The sequence below is a fragment of the Polistes dominula genome, unplaced genomic scaffold, assembly GCF_049000335.1.
Source record: "Polistes dominula isolate Pdom_NZ unplaced genomic scaffold, Pdom_raw_medaka contig_37, whole genome shotgun sequence".
Taxonomy (NCBI): Eukaryota; Metazoa; Arthropoda; class Insecta; order Hymenoptera; family Vespidae; genus Polistes; species Polistes dominula.
This window is the reverse complement of record NW_028301169.1, coordinates 4,442,501-4,461,729: the sequence shown is the minus strand read 5'-3', so window position 1 is coordinate 4,461,729 and position 19,229 is coordinate 4,442,501. Positions and strand designations below refer to the sequence as shown.

The window sequence follows — 19,229 nt, the reverse complement described above, 5'->3', positions numbered from 1 at the left end:
GAAGTATAAATGTGTGGGATACGAGATTTGGTGTTTATGTATACCTTGGGATAATGCTAATAATAAGTATGACGAAGACCGAAAACAAAATGGAAAGATTGTATGTACTGTATATGTATATTTCTGTGAACGAACGTTTATTATGCAGCGAGTTATCTGACCACGGATAGTAGGTTTAATGCTAAAATAGTTACTGTGATGTCTATTATTCAATATTTTATACTGCAATCAATCAAATCCTTTATATATAGAGGGTGGTGCAATATCTCTGCCCAGTTAGAATATTGTCGTTGTTTATAACATTATGAAAAATTTTATATACGCAACTTACATGGCATGATGAGGGGCATTTTTTGGCTTGAACGTTTTTTGCGTGGGTGGAGGCATAGAGGAGATTTCAAGGTCACCTGCATTTTTTTAAATGAATATTATATTTTTTTTAATGGGATGTAATGGCAAATGTTGAGACGAATTTAACGAGCTATTATTCAAGGTCATGCGATGTCAAATGTGATAAAAAATAAAGTTTCTTACATTACAGAAGATGTTCGAAGTGGTGACCGTTAACGCCAAAGCAAAGCAAAGTTGTAATCTTCGTATTGCTGCATCGCGTATATGTCTTATCATTTCTAAACTTATGCTATTACATGTTGCAACTATCAATTGGGGACTTTATTGGAAAATGTACCACTAAACTTTCGCCAAATGATGTGGTTACAGCACGACGGATGTCCAGTATATTGGGCGCGGAGTGTAAGAGATGCACTGAATGAACTTTACCCAAATAAATGGATAGTACGTGAAGGAGTAGTTATATATAAAATTTTTCATATTGTTATAAACAACGACAATATTTTAACTGGACAGAGATATTGCCCCACCCAGTATATATATACTTTATTGTGAAAAATCTAAATTGGAGAATGTTAAGATTCACATAGTCGCTTGTCAACTCATACCAAATACGTTGGTGAAATACAGAATATTTGGGTTTATTCTGATACATTAATATTTCTAACATACACCAAGCGACCATGTGAATCTTGATATTCTCTAATGTAGGTCTTTCATAGCAACATATACTAAATGTAGATAATTATATCAATCGAGTGAGCATATATATATATATATAGCCGCTATCAGAAAATAAATATTAAAATATAGCATTGTATTTAAAAAAAAGCAAAGTTGACCTATAAATCTCGAAAGATACTGAACCTAGCAAAAAAGAAACTAACGTCATATTATAGTCCTGAATTTTTCATGCAACTTTATCTTTAAAAAGTTTTCTGCTACTATCATATTTTCGAAGTTATTTAAGTGGCAAGAGTTAATAAATCATTCTGTATATATATTATATATAATAAAATATATAATAATATATATATATAATATATAATAAAACATAAAATAAATTCAATTTTTGGATTTGATCCATTGGTATATAAATGCAAGTATTCGTTAATTAGGATAATAAATAATGTAATTATCATTTGGTATTGTTTACAGAATGCAGAGACAAAATTGGAAAGGCTTGGAGGTGGAGGTTGCGCTGATGCGTCCTATAAGCACGGCCGGCTAATAGCCCGCAGCCCATCCCCGACACCCTGCAGCCACACCAGGTATCATTCTTTTGCCTTATAGACCCTTTCCTTCCCTTACCTTTTATATATTTTTTGTTATTTTTTTTCTTTTTTTTATTTAGCTCTTTTTATCTTTTTTTAACACTCTTTCGTACTCAGCCCGTATAATCGTTCCTCCTGCATTTTCGCTTTACCCCGTTAGACGACATGCTACGCGGATACGCAAGAGTACTTACACACCTGTCTGCTTATGCGAAAATAGGAACATGATTATTCTTTTACGAGTAGTTAGAAAGAGATCAAAACAAAATTTAAACGGACAAGAGACTTTTTTTCGTATAATAATATATCGCTACTCTGTTAACTAATCCCACTTCCCATCCCATATATAATTTTTTGCTTTTTATTTATTCATTCATTTACGAAGCTCGTAATAATAATATTATTATTATCATTTGTGTTACATATAAAAATGTTCGTAATATTGATTAGAAATGTTTATCTAAAAAACCGTGGTGTTTTCTTTTTGTTTAAGCAAAATTTTTTGTCAAACCGATGAAGTCTTCTAATTTTAAAGAAAAACACAATATTACGATACCTATTGAATTTTTATTTAGCGGAAAGTTTCCAATAGTTATTTCAAGTCCACTTTTTATTCTCTTTCTTTTTGTTTTATTTTTTTATTTTTGAATAGGAACTTGTATTTTTTAAACTTTTGTCTGAAAAAATATTGCATCGCAGAGACTTTAACGAAAATATTAAAAGTTTCGTAGAGAATCGATCGTTTAAATGACGGAAAGAATCAATGATCATTGCAAAACTTGTCCTTTGTTTTTTTCTTCATTTAATTTTTTTGAAAAAAAAATAAGAGTGCATTTTGAAATGTAGATACGCGTCAGTATAATTATTTAAATAACGTTTCACCCTTATAATTCGAAGACGTTCATTCTTATTACGTATATTGGTAGACAGTCAATGATATGTGAACACAAATACACATACATCTACATAAAAACATATAGGAGAGGAAGAATAAATAGTAGAGATCACACGTGAGTTTCTATGCATGTACACGTTTCTCAACGCGGGTAGTAACGAGCGTTTCCGTCTTCTCACTTTGCAAATAATTCCGGTCGTTGCTTTTAATGGCGCACGGACCCGGGCCGCATATGCATGCATGCATGTAAATATGTATGTGTGTGTATATACATACATACGTACATACATGCATGCCATGCGTACTTACGTACGTACGGATATAATACAGTTGCTCGCAGAAGTATTATAATATTCTAGCAAAAAAAAGAAATAAAAAGAAAATGATTCAAGAAATATTTCAAAACGCGAGTACATCGGTTCTCGGGTATAAGTTGACTGAAGTGAATTAAAAGAAAGAAAGAAAGAAAAAAAAGAAACAAAATGTTTATGACTCTTCCTCTTTCACGATCTTATAATGTTCGTATAATTAATTTACTTAAACCTTTCTACGAGCAGCTAGGTTGTGATCGTAGATAATAATTTATACCGAGATAATTAAGGAGGAACTTTGTCATATTTCTTTTTTATCTTCTTTGATTTACTACTCAAAGTCTCATTTTTAACTCGGTAAAGAAACAAAGAAAGGAAGAGTTACTTTATATTATCTAAAGTAAGATTAAATCGTGAACGTATAATTCGTATTGTTTATTACTTTTGCGACCGAGTTACATGCGGCAATGAAATTTTTCTTTTTTTTTTTTAATAGAATTTTTAACATTAACTCCTTGATCTATTACCACGAGTCTGACTCGTTATAAAAAATTTGTGCCATAAGCGAACACCACGAGTCTAACTCGTAGTAAAGAATTTGTGCCATAAGAGAACACCACGAGTCTGATTCGTGGTAAAGAATGTGTTTTAAACGAGCGGGTACATGGCGAAACAGTTGAATTGCACGGCGCGCGATGAATTTTCTTGTTTCTTTTAGCACGCGAAATTTTCAGATATCGCGTAGATCAAGGTGTTAAATAAATGATTATTAGGAACATATAATTATGTTTTGTATATTCTCTCACATTAAAAATTATTAGAATTCTATGATTATAAACTTTTGTAAATTATCCTACGATAATCGATTAAAAGGATTTCATCCTACAAAACGTTGGAAATACAAAATCATGAGAATGCTGCTAACTAATAATTATGTTTATTTTTTTTTCTCTTTTTTTCTTTTTACTTTCATTTCAGTCGTTAAAATTTAAACGATCGTATTATACTTTTGCAAGGAACTGTATCTAATGCAACCATTCTCGGTTGCAGCTGCGTTAATAAGAAGAGTCCGCGACTCGGTTGGACGTTTCTGATTAAAGTGAATTGATTGCATCGACGACACCCTGGATTTATGGGCTCTACTCGAGTATCAAGGTTTCGCGAGCATACTAAGCGAAGGAAATTATGCTATATTCTCCCCTCCTCATCCCCGTTGCCACCCCTCTTACTCCTCCTTTTACCTTTACCATGTTGTTTACATTAAAATCAATGTCTCTTGTTTCCGATCATCAATCACATATCTATTTAACAGTATCGCTTTCTATGTGTGCGTACGATAATTAGTAGTTATAAGATGTTCAAAAATAAATACAAACAACGTGAATCATAAGAGTATTATATTCGTATTCTCTTTCCTACTGTATATTTGAAATAATTGGTATTTGATTGTAATATAAAAGGCTTCGAAATGTTTTTTACACGCAGAAACATATTTTAATATATTAGAAAAAAAATCTGTCACATTGATATAAATTTAATCGCAATAAAAGATTTTATTGTTACAGAAATATAATTTCATTTAAAGAATAAAAAAAGATTTAATAACAATACAATTACTATTTTTTTTTTGTAAATAATACTTGGTTAGTCTTCTTTTGTATCTTATAATATTTTTTTTTTTTTTTTTGAAACGATTGAATATCATTCAGTGAGACCAATTTTTTTATCAGTTATGTACAATTTCTACTTTTCTTAAAATAAAATACTCTTTTACAATAAATTTAAAAATCAACGTAAAAGTTTAGTAATGCTAAAATAATGTGTTTCTGTGTATAAGAATTTGGAAATATTGTATTACAAGAAAATATTGATTAATTTAAATTAACAGTTAGAGTACGAATACTTCTCGAACACTACATTACACGATATAAATCTTTCAATAAACTTTCTAATTAGTGTTTTACATATTTTCATTTATCAGACTGAGAGTTGAGAAATACAGAAAATAGAAACGAAAAGAATAAGAAAAAAAAAAAAGAATAGGACGTTCGGTAGAAAGTAATACGAGACTTAGTGAATTTCGTGTGTACGAGTTACTCGCTTAACAGTAGTTGTCTGAGCGTCGATTTACAGTAATACCGCACGCACCTAATTAGCAATTCAAATAAGATAGTCTGCCTCTACCTTCGCCAACCGGTTTTAACGTGGTAAGAATCATGTCTCACGATTTTGTCTTTTATGTGCGCGTGCGTAATGAACACGCGAACTTGAACAAGGATTGTTGATAGTATGTTATATTTATATATATATATACTTGGATTTGTGTACATGAATAGTTACTTGTTAATATATGTGTGTTGTATATATATGTATATACAGTATATATATATATATATATATCTTGGATGTGTATACATGCACAAATACGTGTTTATATGTGTATACATATATTTCTTAGTATTGTATATAAGGATATATGTATATATATAATGTAATACATAATAGAGATCGTGTAGTTGTAGACGGGGACCTGATCGGTAGCAGAGCCACCAACTATGGATTTAATAGGAATGCATTAAATTGACAGTGAGCTTCGGGATCTCGATTATGTCATTAGGTCGCGAGCGATCTGTCTAATGGTAATCGTGAGAACACAAATATCGGAATAATCGTAGGATTACTATTACAGTCGGATTATACAACGGACCCGTGGCGCATTTATCGCTCGATAAAGCGACCTATCGATAATTTATCAACCTGCACGATTGTTCTGCGTTTGTGGCTTTGATTCGATAACTGGTACTATACGTATTATTATTATTATTATTATTATTATTATTATTATTATTATTATTATTATTATTATTATTATTATTATTATTATTATTATTATTATTATTTTGTTATTATTATTATGACATGACAATTTCTAAAAAAGAAATGAATTCTTCGATAAATAGATATATTTATATTCTTGTATTAAAACATTGTGATGAAGGGTTCTTAAACATTTTTTTCTTTTCTTCCGATCAAACGCATTATTATTTATTTCTATGTCAATAATTATTTTGTTTTCATTCGATAAAATGTCATTTGCAATGATGCATTTAAATATTTGCGATATACTTTAATTTACAAATTATGGTTTTTATAATCACAAATCTAAAGTATTAAATAAAATTAATGAATATTAAAAAACATTAACGTAGATTATCATGAGTGAAATCTTAATTAGCTTATAATTACATTTCAATAATTACAATCAAATTATAATTCGTAAACACAATTTTGAAAGAACATGAATAAACGTGGGCAAAAGCAGCGGGGTAGGGGAAGAGGGAAAGAGAATAAAAGAGAATACAAATAAAAAGAAATAGTAGGGAAGGGAGAAGAGGAAAGGTGGTTTGAAGAAAAGTGCAAGTTTGTCATCCCACGCACGCACCAGCTTTCTTTCCAAAGCGTGTTATGTGTGCTTTTTGAGGACGGTATGGCATAGACCTGTCCCTTTTTCTCTCTCTCTCTTTTTCTCACACCTTCTCACTTTTTTGTTCTCATCTTTTCCCAGTTTGCACCCTCCGGTCTTGCAAACGTTGTGCCAAGGGTGTCGGCCCGAGAGCACGGCCTTCCTTGCCGTTGAAACACCCCGTGAAAAGTGTCGCGGTGTAAACGCGTTATTCCTGTTAGCATCTCGACTACCTACTACCCACCCTTCTTTCTTTCTTTTTTTCTTTTTCACTCTAAAACACGTAAAAATGTCGTGTTTCTCTTTCCTCTACTTTTCTTTTTTTATCCCTTCAAGATGGATTTTTTCTTGACACATATCACGTCCTATTTCTAAAAAAAAGATATTTGATTTTATCTATTCCCATTGTGTCTTTCAATGTATTATTGGATTGTGTCCATTCATGTAAATACAACGCATTATAATATAACTTGTTTACTTAGGAAATTTATTGTTTCTCTTACTTTCGTTTTTATTTATTTTTTTCTCTTAAAAAAGAAAGAATGATTTAATACGGAAAATGTGATAAATGGACAGAGGAACGAGAAAAATAGGTGAGAGAAGATTGATTTTATTTTTCTACCACACGATTAACAACAGTCACAAGGAATTACATATGTAGTATTCTACCGTAGAGTGAAAGTTTAGTAGGATTTTCTTTCCGTATAAGTAAAATCGTATGATTCTTTCTCTCTCTTCTCTCTTTTTCTCTTTGAATTTTGATAAGTAAGGACGATGTTACGTTCCCAGTCAACAGATTAAGTAAATCGCCTTGCGCGACGATTAACGATGCTCTTTACACGATCTTTCAGCGAACTTGGTTTCTCTTCCGTCAGTGTTATATTTAAAAGGCTAACGACCGTAGAAATCCCTCGGTAGAATTAAATTCCATAATTCAAAGGATTTAACATGATCCACTTTCGCGTTCTCCAATCCCCCTTCTTTACATTTAGACGCGCCCCCGTAGTAGAGAGAAACTGTGGAGAAGATGAACACCTAAAGAACGTGAGAATGAAAGAAAGAGAGAGAGAAAGAGAGAAAGAGACAAACAGAAAGAAAGAAGGAAAGAAAGAGAAGAAAGATTTCTCTTGCTTCGTATCAAGTCGATTTATCTCGTATGCAAAATGCGGTTTTCCCTTTAACCTTCCAATTTGCATACGTCTATTAGTCGTATGTCCTCGAAAGATGAATCGAGTGTCGAATAAATCAGTTCATATTTTCACACTTTACCCATTCTCCTATTTCTTCCTCTCCTTTCTCCTCTCTTTCATTCTTGCCAGCTCGCTTACTCTTGTTATCATCTGACTTCCATTTTACACGAATAACTCTATAGTATATATATAAGTAAGATTTATTATAAAAAAAAGTATTTATAGATATTAGATGTTAGATAAAATATAATAATAAGTAAGAGATAAAATATGAAGAGTATCTATAGTTTAACGTAACACCCTTGTAATACACTCGTAACACACTCGTAACACAAACACGTAATTGCACCGAATCAAGAAGGCAACTGCTGGTTGCCTTTTTGATGCCTTGTCATCCCCCACTATTGGTAATCGCTACTTCCTATATCTATTCCCGAAGTATCCAGACCATTCTTGATAAGATAAAGATTGAATCTTTCGATACTTCCGAACCGAGAATATTCGGGAGACTTCGGCGCATTCATAATGCACAAAGCAATATTATCAAAAGGTGTCGCATTTCAAATACGATAAAACGTGCTCGCTTTCTTTCAGTCGCGACGCCTTTACACACACATTTACATTCACATTCAATTGCCGCACGCACCAAATAAAGGCATTTACTCGACGACTATCAATACTCCCAGAAATGTTTTTGCATACGTACGCACATGCACTCTTTATCTCTCATTTTCCCTCATCCTTATATATACATATATATAACAAATGAGACGTTGAGAATCAAATTGGACTATACCACATTGTTTCTCATTTTCTTCCAAAATATTCGGTATTTGATAATAAAACTGATACTTTTTGAAAATCTGTCTCTTATCGAAACTATAAAGGCAAAAATATAAGAAAAATCGACTTTGAAAATTGGTATAAAACAAATTGTTTTGTACAAAGTTTGTACAAAGTTTACAAGTTAGTGAGGTTGAATGTTTATTAACCCATTGACTGCCAACTACGAGATATCTCGTAGTGTGTGCTGCAAGTGTAGATTAATTACAAATGGTTATTTGCGTTAAGAATTATTAAAAAGGTTGAATAAAATATTTATATGATGTAAAAAACATTAATTATCAATTATTGTAAATGCCATTACAATATTATATTAGTAACTTAATATTATTATATTTTTAAAAATTTCATGTATTCTTTTAAAATAATGGCACCGAAAGCAAGACCCTCTAAAAATGTCTGGCAATCAGTGGGTTAAATATATCCTTAAATCAAGTAATACAAATTCCTTATTTCCTTTTAATCCATTTCATAGAAATAAATCGATAAAGAAAAGACAAATATTTATATATTCGTTCAATCAATGTCATGTATTTTTTTCTCCTCTCTCTCTTTTTTATAAACGATAGTAGAAACATATGTTTTAAAAGCGGAACAACACTTTAGAAGTGCTCTGGAGTAGCAGCACGCGCAATGACACAATTGAGAAGTTCTTCGTGTATTTTGAAAAGCACAAGTACTGACGAAACACGAATAAATTTCTTTCAGAAACTCTAGAAAAAGACTCGATTTGAAAGATGGGTCAGGTCGGTTCGTTCATTCGTTCACTCGTTCATTCCTTCATTTGTTCGTTCGTTTTCTCGTGGTAGTCTCGGCATAACGTCGAGAAAAATAACGTTTTTCGTTGGTCTACCGCCGAAGATAAAAGTTCCTCGTTCTTTCGCTCGGATGCAATAAGTGCTGTTGACTGGCTGCTACGTTTGTGGTCTCGCTTTTAAAGAACTAGAGCATTACCCACCCTATTTTTACGCCCTCGATCATGTCAACCACTTTTTTTTCTCCTCGTATTATTCTTCATCTTTCTTTTTCTTTCTTTATCTATCTATCTATCTATTTATCTATCTATTTATCTATCTATTTATCGATTTCTTTCTTCGGTTTTTACCTCTTCGCTAAATTACAAATACGATTTCAATTTTTTCAATATATTACCTTTATGGTAATGCAATTACGTGTATTACTTGTAAAGACGAATTAAAATTGTAAAAGATAAGTGTCGAACTATCGATCGAAACGGTAAAAGAAATCCAGTACTGTGACAAACGTGACTGATAAAGTCAAGAAAAAAAAAACGTAGAAACTTAAATTAGAAAAGAAAGAAAGAAGAAGAAAAATAGATAAAAAATATATGCTATTGCACACTTGAAAACGTTTTAAATAAAAAATCTTTTTAAACATTTGTCGAACTTTTTTCTTAAATTCGTTTGTAGAAATGAAACAAAATACTTCTAATTTAAATTCAAATAATTATGTATAGCAAATGTAAAAAGACGAATAAAAGTTGTAAGATAATAAAATAAAAGGTGTTGTTGATAGAAAAATGAAAATCGAGGGACAGTGATGACAAATGTACAATTGGATTCAAAGTAGAAAAAAGGAAACTCAAAAAGAGTGGATTAGTAAAAAAAGGAGAAAAAAGTTAAAAAAAAAAAAAAAGAGAAAGCAAAAAAAAGATAAAAAAGAGATGTTGCTCGCGTAAAAAAAAAAGCGTTTACACAAAATCCCTTCAGACATTTTTCGAACTGTTCTTCTCGCAAAAAAAAAGAAAACAAAAAAAGGTTTGTTTGCACGAATGAAATAAAAGACACACACCGTTAGTTCTTTCTCTTTTTCTCTCGATTTGTGAGCGTCGACTTATTGCCAGAAGTTTCCGAGCAATTTCGCGGATACCTACCTACCACCACCACCACACATGTAAGAGACGGACATCGAAGCGAAAGCTGGCTGGGGTTTACTTCCCTTCTCTCCTGAGAGGGAAAATCGTGGGAGAAGAGTTTAGTAGGGTGGAGAGGTGGGGAAGAAGGAATAGTGGCACGTTACTTCGATAGTAGGAAAAGAAAAGACTTGGCGGCTTTTCAAGCATGTACTCCCTTCCTCCCCCTTTTTTTCTTCTCTCTTTCTCTTTCTCTCTTTTGTTCCCGCTTTTTTTTCTTTACGAAGCTTAAACGATAGAACGAGAGTTGCTGTGCTTTGCTGCAAGAGACAAAAGAGAGAGAGAGAGAGAAAGAGAAAGAGAGAGAGGAAGAATAAGTGTACGACGAGTTTTAGATTCGTGGCACGAAAACAAGAAAGGACTTTCCTGTCCTTCCGACGTGTCGAGAAAGATACTCTGAACCGAGAAGAACACTTCTTCTGCAAATTTTTTTTCCAACTTACAACGATCATTTTTCGATCGTTTATACGATTCTCGTATAGAATTGATTATTTTATTTTATTTCAATTTTTCTTCTTAATTCGAGTTTGTAGGTGATAGTTAGAATTAAGTATATTCGTGTTACGTTATAGTTAACGATACGTGAAATTCGCGTTATATAGTAAATCGTCGTATTCATTTTTCTCTTCTAACATGATTATTATTTTCTTTTTATTTGCAATAACTTCGGAATAATGTCGTATTAGATATTAATATTAAAATGAGATAATTCATCTTTTTCGTAAATCATTCATAATAATACATTGTTTGAAGATTAAAAAAATATAATAAAAAGAAACAATTACGAAAGAAGAAAATAAATATCGTTAAGGAAAGAAGAACAACGATGGAACAACGTTTGATTAAAAGCAAATTTCATTTTTCAATAAAAAAACTTCCAACATTTGATTACGTAGCACGCGTTATATGAGAATAATGGTTAGTAGTGGTCGTAATATCGTTGATTCCGTTATACGATAAATTTTCTACTACACTTATAATATATATATCATCGAATTTAATAAATTTTCGTTGAAATAAGAGGTGTTTTAAGAAACAAAAAGAAAAGGATAAAGAATTTGTCGCTTATTCGACGTGGAAAAATTGTGGACTCGTATAAGCGATAATAGGGCGACGAGCTTACTGACACACACATATACACATACACATATATACACATATATGGTCACAAACATATGGACGGGAAACACGTACGGCTTCGTATCTCCGGTCGTGCAAGAGCACCGAGCACAGTGCCACGACGAGAGATATCGATTTGGTATCGGTCGAACGCCGGCATCCACACAACTACAATCACCGACATCGACATCGTAAACCACCTCTTCTCTTCCTCTCCCTCTTTCTGTTCCTCTCTTTCTCTTTCCCTTTTAGCTTTGTATGGCTTTCTCGCTCTGGTCGTACTTGTCGCAGCTGCAAATGCATCATCGATAACCTCGGCGCAGCACATCAAACCACGCCGATAAACCGACACGCACACACACAATATACGCCTTTTGCAAGTACGTGCATAACACACTCGATATATGAGGGGCTATATTCGAACGTTTATACATATGTATGTATGTATGAATGTTTCATATGTATATATATATATATATATATATATATATATATATATGTATAGTACTCTTCAATCAGAAAAATGATTGGTCATATCGCTGTCTCCTCTCTCGCGCGTGTTCGGTGAACGCTTGTTTCGTTGTTGACGATTTCGAGCCTCGTTTAACGTTTTCTCGCTCGTACGCACGCGTAAACTTTCAATGATGTATGTCAACTTTTGTTCAAGTTTTTCTTTCCCTATTTTCCCATTTCTTTTCTTTTTCTTTTTTTTCTCGAGTACTAGTAGTTCTTTTATTCATATATACATCGCAATATACTTGTAACCAAATTGCGCGTGATCATTGAATTAAAAAGAGAAAATTCTAACTCAATCAGTTTCATTCTTTTTAATCCAATATAAGATGAAGATATGGGGTTTTCATTTACTTCGTGATTATTCATTTTTTTCATATTTTCTCTCATTCACTCCAATTGATTTAAATAAGAGTCGGTGAAAGAGGAGGTGGTGTAGGAGGTTTCACATAGTCGTTAAATACATTGGAGATTTCAACGTGATTTGATCGCGATTCGTTAGATGGTGAGGGGGAAGGGGGAGAAACACGCGTGTACGTTAAAGAGCTCGAATTTTGATCGCGGGCCGAGTACGGGTATATCCCTGGTACAATGTAATTACGTGCTTTATTTTGATTTGCCGGAAAATATTACGGGCGACATGCGACGCGATATGCAAACCTGGGAGGTAAAATAATTACGTGCGAGAGCCGTGCCGCGAAATGTAGAGCGAAATTTCTAGCTTGGAAAATAGGAAGAGTAGGAGGGGAATATACGTGCGTGCGTGCGTGCGTATGTTCGTGCGTGCGTACTTTGTTCACGTATATGCGTGCGTGCGTGCCTGCGTGCGTACGTGCATTTTATTTGCGTGCATGCGTGAATAAGTTAAAGTTGACAGTGCGAAAGCAATGTTTACGTTCGTGAAATAAATGATTACATTTAATATTCCTATAATCAATTTATTATTTGTTACTTTCCAACAAAGGTGGATTTTTAATGTTTTATATTCTCTCCTTATGTTTCAAAATAATAATAATAATAATAATAATAATAATAATAATAATAATAATAACTAATAATAATAATAATAATAATAATAATAATAATAATAATAATACTAATAATACTAATAATAATAATAATAATAATAATAATAATAATAATAATAATAATAATAATAATAATATAGTACTTTGTTTCCTTCGGCAAGGAAGAATTTAAAAAGACAAAAAAAAAGATAAAGAAAAATAGAAAAGCATGATATCGCACGTGTAATAGACAACACATTGTAAAGCTCGGAAAAATCGTATGGAACCAAATCTAATTAAATTGTGGTTTTAGCGAGAGAGAGAGAGAGAGAGAGAGAGAGAGAGAGAGAGAGAGAGTGAATTTTGTAACTTGGAAAAATGCTTTGAGGCGACGTTTGTTATAAGAGAGAGAAATAGAAAACAAGAGAGAGAGAAAAGCATTTGCGAGTTGGGGATAATTCGCAAAGAGGAATTTCACAAAATGACTATATTTCTTCCTTTTTCCGACGAACAGAAAGAAGTATTACACGATACGAACCCTTTAAAGTCTCTTCTTTATTTTTTTTTTGTTATTTTTCTTTTTTTAATTAATCACTCTGACGTTTGTGATAGATTGATAAACACAACAATGATATTCTCCTTCTTTTTCTATAGGAATATAATGATTCTTTGTAACTTGTGGGAGGAAAGAAGAAGAAAACAAAAAAAGAAATAGAAATAAAAAAATCGATTTTCAAAGGATAACCATCCAATTCAATCGGCACGTGTATGTATATTTACCTGGCGTCGATGGTACGTTCGTTCGTTCATTCGTTCGTTCGTTCGTTCGTTCGTTCGTTCGTGATCGATTGAATATGTATATGTATGTATGTATATACGTATATGTATGTAATAGCGAGGCACATCTTCTCGCTCGTTTGTGAATTTTCCGGCCGTAAACTCGAGCATCGTTCGGTCGGTCGGCATCTGTCAGTTGAACCGTGACGAGGTGAGACTGAATGTGTGCGATCGAAAGGGAACTAACCCACAAATACATACAAAACACTACACCGCCACATACACATCAAACACCAAGAAGATTCGCGTGTGACACACACGCTCACATAAACCTAACTAACGGATTTTACATCGATTTTATCGTCATTCCATCGCCGTGTAAATTAATGGCAATCGTTCGCATACGTTTGGGAATAATTTAGGAAACGCTTTCGACGATTTCCGTCGAGTTCGATCGTCATTCTTTGACGTATACATTATATATATATATATATATATATATATATATATATATATATATACATTTATAGAATCGAACAGTTCTCTGTTTTGTGTCGTTAATTCATTTTCCGATATTCAACATATATCTATTATGAACGTTTAATCGTTTATTATTATATCTGTTTGGATTTATTTTAAATAGGGAATATAAAAAAAATAAAAAAATAAAAAAATCGTCTCGTCGATGTAAATTTTTTTGTTTCCAATATTTTGAAATTTTTCTTCGTACTTTTTTAAGTCTCAAATTTGGGAAATTTTATTTATTATTGCTCAAATACTCAGTTTGACGTTTGATATTTATTCGTAGCTTGTTATTCTTATCGATTACAAATCTATGATACTTTCCCCGAAATCAACGATGTCTCATTTTCGTCATCGTACACGTAACTACCACACGCGACGACTACACTATACGGCTTCGTATATGTATTTTCTATGTGTATATTATATGTATATACGCGTGTCATTTGTGAATTGTTTGGCGTCAATGACACGTGACTCCGTGACCAAGGCGAGGAAGTTCAAAGCCGACAAACCTCCCGTCGATTCTAACGACAATACCCCTTTTTGGTTAATTAAACGGCACGCGAAGGCCCGCTCTTATCAAGAACGACGAACGTACAAACGAGCTCGTATACTATTCGAAAATGAGAAAATGAAAAAGGAAGAGAGAGAGTCGTCAAAGCGAATAAGAAATAATTACTTTGAAAAATACTCGAATATATTTCCAACTTTTCTTCTTTTGTGTTTTTTTTTTCTTTTGTCTTTCTTTTTTGGATCGATAAAAGTAAATGCATATTCCAATAATTAGATATATTAAAATAAATTAATAAATAAAATAAAATAACAAATTAAAGATACCTTACAATTTATAAGTCAATTTGAAATATATAAATCAATATATTCAAAGCCCACTTCTATATATTCGGTATACAATTATAAAAAGATTTCCAAGTAAAAGTTTTTTTTTCTGTTTCTATCTCTTTCACTCAGGGAATGTTGGATAGCACGAGAGGAAGGTCCGTTGGAGAGAAACATTCATTTACTGTGTTCGTACGAAAACGAATGATTAAGTGGCTTCGGTGAAACCGGTTTCCCTCTAATGCAAAATAGACGGTCTCTGCCTATATATACATACATACATATATACATACATACACGCAAATACGAATAAACTTTGCAAACGTATATACTTATACACAAAAAACGATACATATACACACAGGTGTCTAGGGAGTGTATTGCGTGAACGTGAGAAGTAGGGGAGGAAAACACCTCTCTACTACCTTGCAATTGGCGCGAGTCTCTGGCACAAACACGTGCGTTCCATTTACCACGTTGCTTTCCTCTATGGCATAGTGTAGTGTCTCTCTTTCTCTTTATCTATCTATCTATATTTTATCTATCTATTATCTATCTTACTCTCACTCTCACTTACGCACATATATAAGCGTTACTTTTCTCTACGAACTAGCTTGGTTTCTTTCTTTCTTTTTTTTCTGTCTATTTCATTCTCGCTTAGAGATACATCTATCCTTACACGTCATACATACTAAGTATACATATACGTGTATGAACCATAATTTTCTTTCTTTCTCTCAAATTCTTTTTCTCTATCATTCTCGTTTAACATACATCTACATTTACATGCATACATACTTAGGATATATATATATATTACCCATAATCTTCTCTCTCTCTCTTCCGTTAGCAACGTGTACGTTTATTATGGCTCGTACGGATGAACGACGACGATTATTCTCTCGTTAGCGCTTAGCGTTATCGGAAAGGGAGCGAAAAAATTCGCTCTTGGGGTGCTACGAGGGACACCGAGCTTCCTCGTGAATCTACCGGTTTTATCGAGAACAGTGTATATGTGTGTCTCTGTGTAAGAGAGAAAAAGAGAGAGAGAGAGAGAGAGATAGAAAAAATATTTCGACACCAATCTCAATACTTTTTCTCTTTTTATTTTTTATTTTTTTTTTTTAATGGTTTTATCAATTCGCCGAGGATTTAGTTTAGTTTTTTTCTCATGCTGTCTTGACTGTAGAACGATACATCGATTACAAGCTTTTCTTTTTTGTCTTTTTTTTAATTTTTTTTTTTCAGCACAAAAATTTGATACACATAGCTTCAGACATTTTTCACATTTGACATTTTTGTGACAAATTTTTTTTCCGACGACGACAAAGTTATTCAATTTTGCAAAGCAATTCAGATTTTCTTTTTGTTTTAATTGGAACATTATCTACATTTTATTTCATTTCTTTTTTTTATCATGACCGTGATATAACTTTTGTAAAGAGTAACAAGTAAGGTCTCGTTCGAAACCTTTTGTTTTTCTTTTATTTAGAATTTAATCAGTAAAAAAATTGGGTTAAACGTTTCTGAGTGCTATTTATCACTTTTCGAGAAGATTTTTTTTTGGTTTGTAAAGATACCAGATAATCAAACGGTATAATAGCAAATCGATCCGTGGTTTCGTTCAGGTTCCCTGCACTAATTACGCGATCGTCCGAATAATAATTATCCCTTGCGGTGATTCGATCACGAGTGGAAAGGTTAAACGTTCCCCTTTCGAAGATGGAATTCACGAGGATGCATGATGTTTAATGATCCGTTTCACGGGATCGTTTTCTTCCGCATTTCGATAGATAGATACGATAGCTTTGGCACATTTTTGATAGGTCAACGGTCAAATATGTTACCGTAAAAAATTAAGGAATTATTTATTTATTTATTTATTTATTTATTTATTTATTTATTTATTTACGTGATTAACCCATTAACACAAAACTTTACAAAAAGGTCGGATATAACAAACAAAAAATAGAGATAGTAACAGAAGATTTAGACAATATTTGACGAAAGATTAGGACTGATTAAACAAATATATGTGCCGATAAACATAATTTACAGATTGAGACATTCTATTATATTAAAACAGTTAAAGTAATCATAGGAGGTGTGATGAGCTTTTATATGTAGTAAAATCATGATTCTTAAGATTTTTGGATGGAACATTGAGAAAGAAAAGGCCTATGATATTTAGGCAATTGATAAAATCTTTAAAAATTTTGCAAATAAACATTAAAATGTACTGTATGACATTTACATTAGATATGTTGAGAGACAATTTATTATTCAAACACTACTCATGTAGCCTATTAATATCCTATTGCAATAGATAGGCACTGAGATGGCTTTTAATACTAATACAAATTTTTAAATCATCAGCATAAAGTAGAAATTTAGAATTTTTAAATACGTGACAAATATTATTAACAAATAGTGCAAAGAGAAGCTGATTAAAATTCAAAAGTATGTTCGAAGATTTATATTCTATAAAAAAAAAGTTATTTATATCAAATGAAAATAAATAAAATTTTTACCCTTATCTTTTGTCATTATGATAAAGTAAATTGTTGATAAATCAAAGATCAAACATATCATAAAAAATAATGAAAATATTAATAAAAATATATATGGCAGATGAAAAAAACAAGTTAAATAAATATTTTTAAAAAGTATTATTTATATAAAATAAAGATTAAATAACACATTATTATTTGACACTGTTAACACTAGGACTATGTCGATAAATATTATATCCACCAATTAACTAAACCTAACATGTTGGGATAGTATACTCTTACGTGAGATGAGATAAAATCCCTTACGGATCTTCGGTCGAGGCAAAAGGATAAGGCAAAATTCGAAGTCAGCACGTAGAGGTTTCCGTTAAGTGTACCCGTGGCTAACAAAGCGGATGACGCCCTCTTTTCCTCTCGGTGTAGTTGACGACAAGTGTCCGCAAACGGCGTTGGAGGGTCGAAACAGCTAGAATGAGATAGAACGAGAGAGAACGAGAGAGAATTCAGTAGATAAAGAAAGATAGAAGGAGAGAAAGATAGAGAGAGAGTGAGAAGGTGAGGGGTGGGGTGAAAAGGGAAGGAGGGAGAAAGCAAGCATGCAAACCCAGCTCGATGAATATTCACGGCTCGCTTTACGGGTGCAACGAGTCATTTGAATTTATACGTATGGCGGATTATTCCCTCCAGTCTTTCTCTCTTTCTCTCTTATATACATTCGTTCGCTCGCTCTCGCTCACACTTGCTATTCCATTCATTCATTCACTCACTCACTCAATCTGTGCGTTAACGTTAGGATCGTAATTATATCGTCGTTAAAGTCGACGAATTTTCGATCGATTCGATTTATCCGACACGAATAGTTCTCTGGGATACATTTTGGGTGTATGTATTCCTCAAAGAGATCAATCCGATCATCGAAAAGTCAATCTATTCTTTCCGTCGTTGAAACGACGGGTATATCCATCGTTGTCGTCGTAGTCGTAGTCGTAGTCGTAGTTGTAGTCGTAGTCGTAGTTGTAGTCGTCGTTTTCGAAAGCTTTCGAATTCGGTGAACGTAGCGCACACTGATTGGATTAGTTATATTCGCGTTCAATCCCGGAACTTCGAATGCTCGACTCCAATCTGGAACTTCGAAATTTGTAACTCGAACCTTTGCATTTGTGATATGTGTGGGATGTGTACGAGATGTGTGTACACGTATGTACGTACGTTTGGTAATACGTACACATACATGTGTCTATGTGTATGTGTATACGCACCTATATATATATATATACATATCCATATGTATATTATTACATTGGTTACATGGATTTCGTTTACGCGAATGTAGTGTAATATCGTGATGTCGAATCGATTGGAAATTTTGTTTTTGAAAGTCAAATATTCACCGATTGCAATACACCACGATATTCTTTTGTTTGTTTGATGATGATGTACGGTTATAAAAATTCTTATATATGAGTGATTTTTCGTTTTAATTAAAATGATTCTTACTTTGTTCTAACTCAGGTTTATTTTTAACGATACAATTGCAGATGTACACTTTTCTTCAACTGTATATAAATATTAAAAAACAAAAAAGAAAAATAAACAAATTCTGAATGTACGAATAAATAAATAAATGATTTGTTAAAGAGTCAAATGTTCCTCGGTAACAATACAAATACTATAATCT

The 19,229-nt window shown here is 32.5% G+C and overlaps 1 protein-coding gene across 1 annotated transcript in view; it reads left to right on the top strand.

The window, feature by feature from the left end:
• The window catches only part of LOC107067017 (uncharacterized), a 293,899-nt gene that overhangs the window by 224,670 nt on the left and 50,000 nt on the right, over window positions 1–19,229 (top strand). The window contains 1 exon segment of the mRNA XM_089179126.1: window positions 1,510–1,622. The gene's annotated coding sequence lies outside the window, so the exon portion shown is untranslated.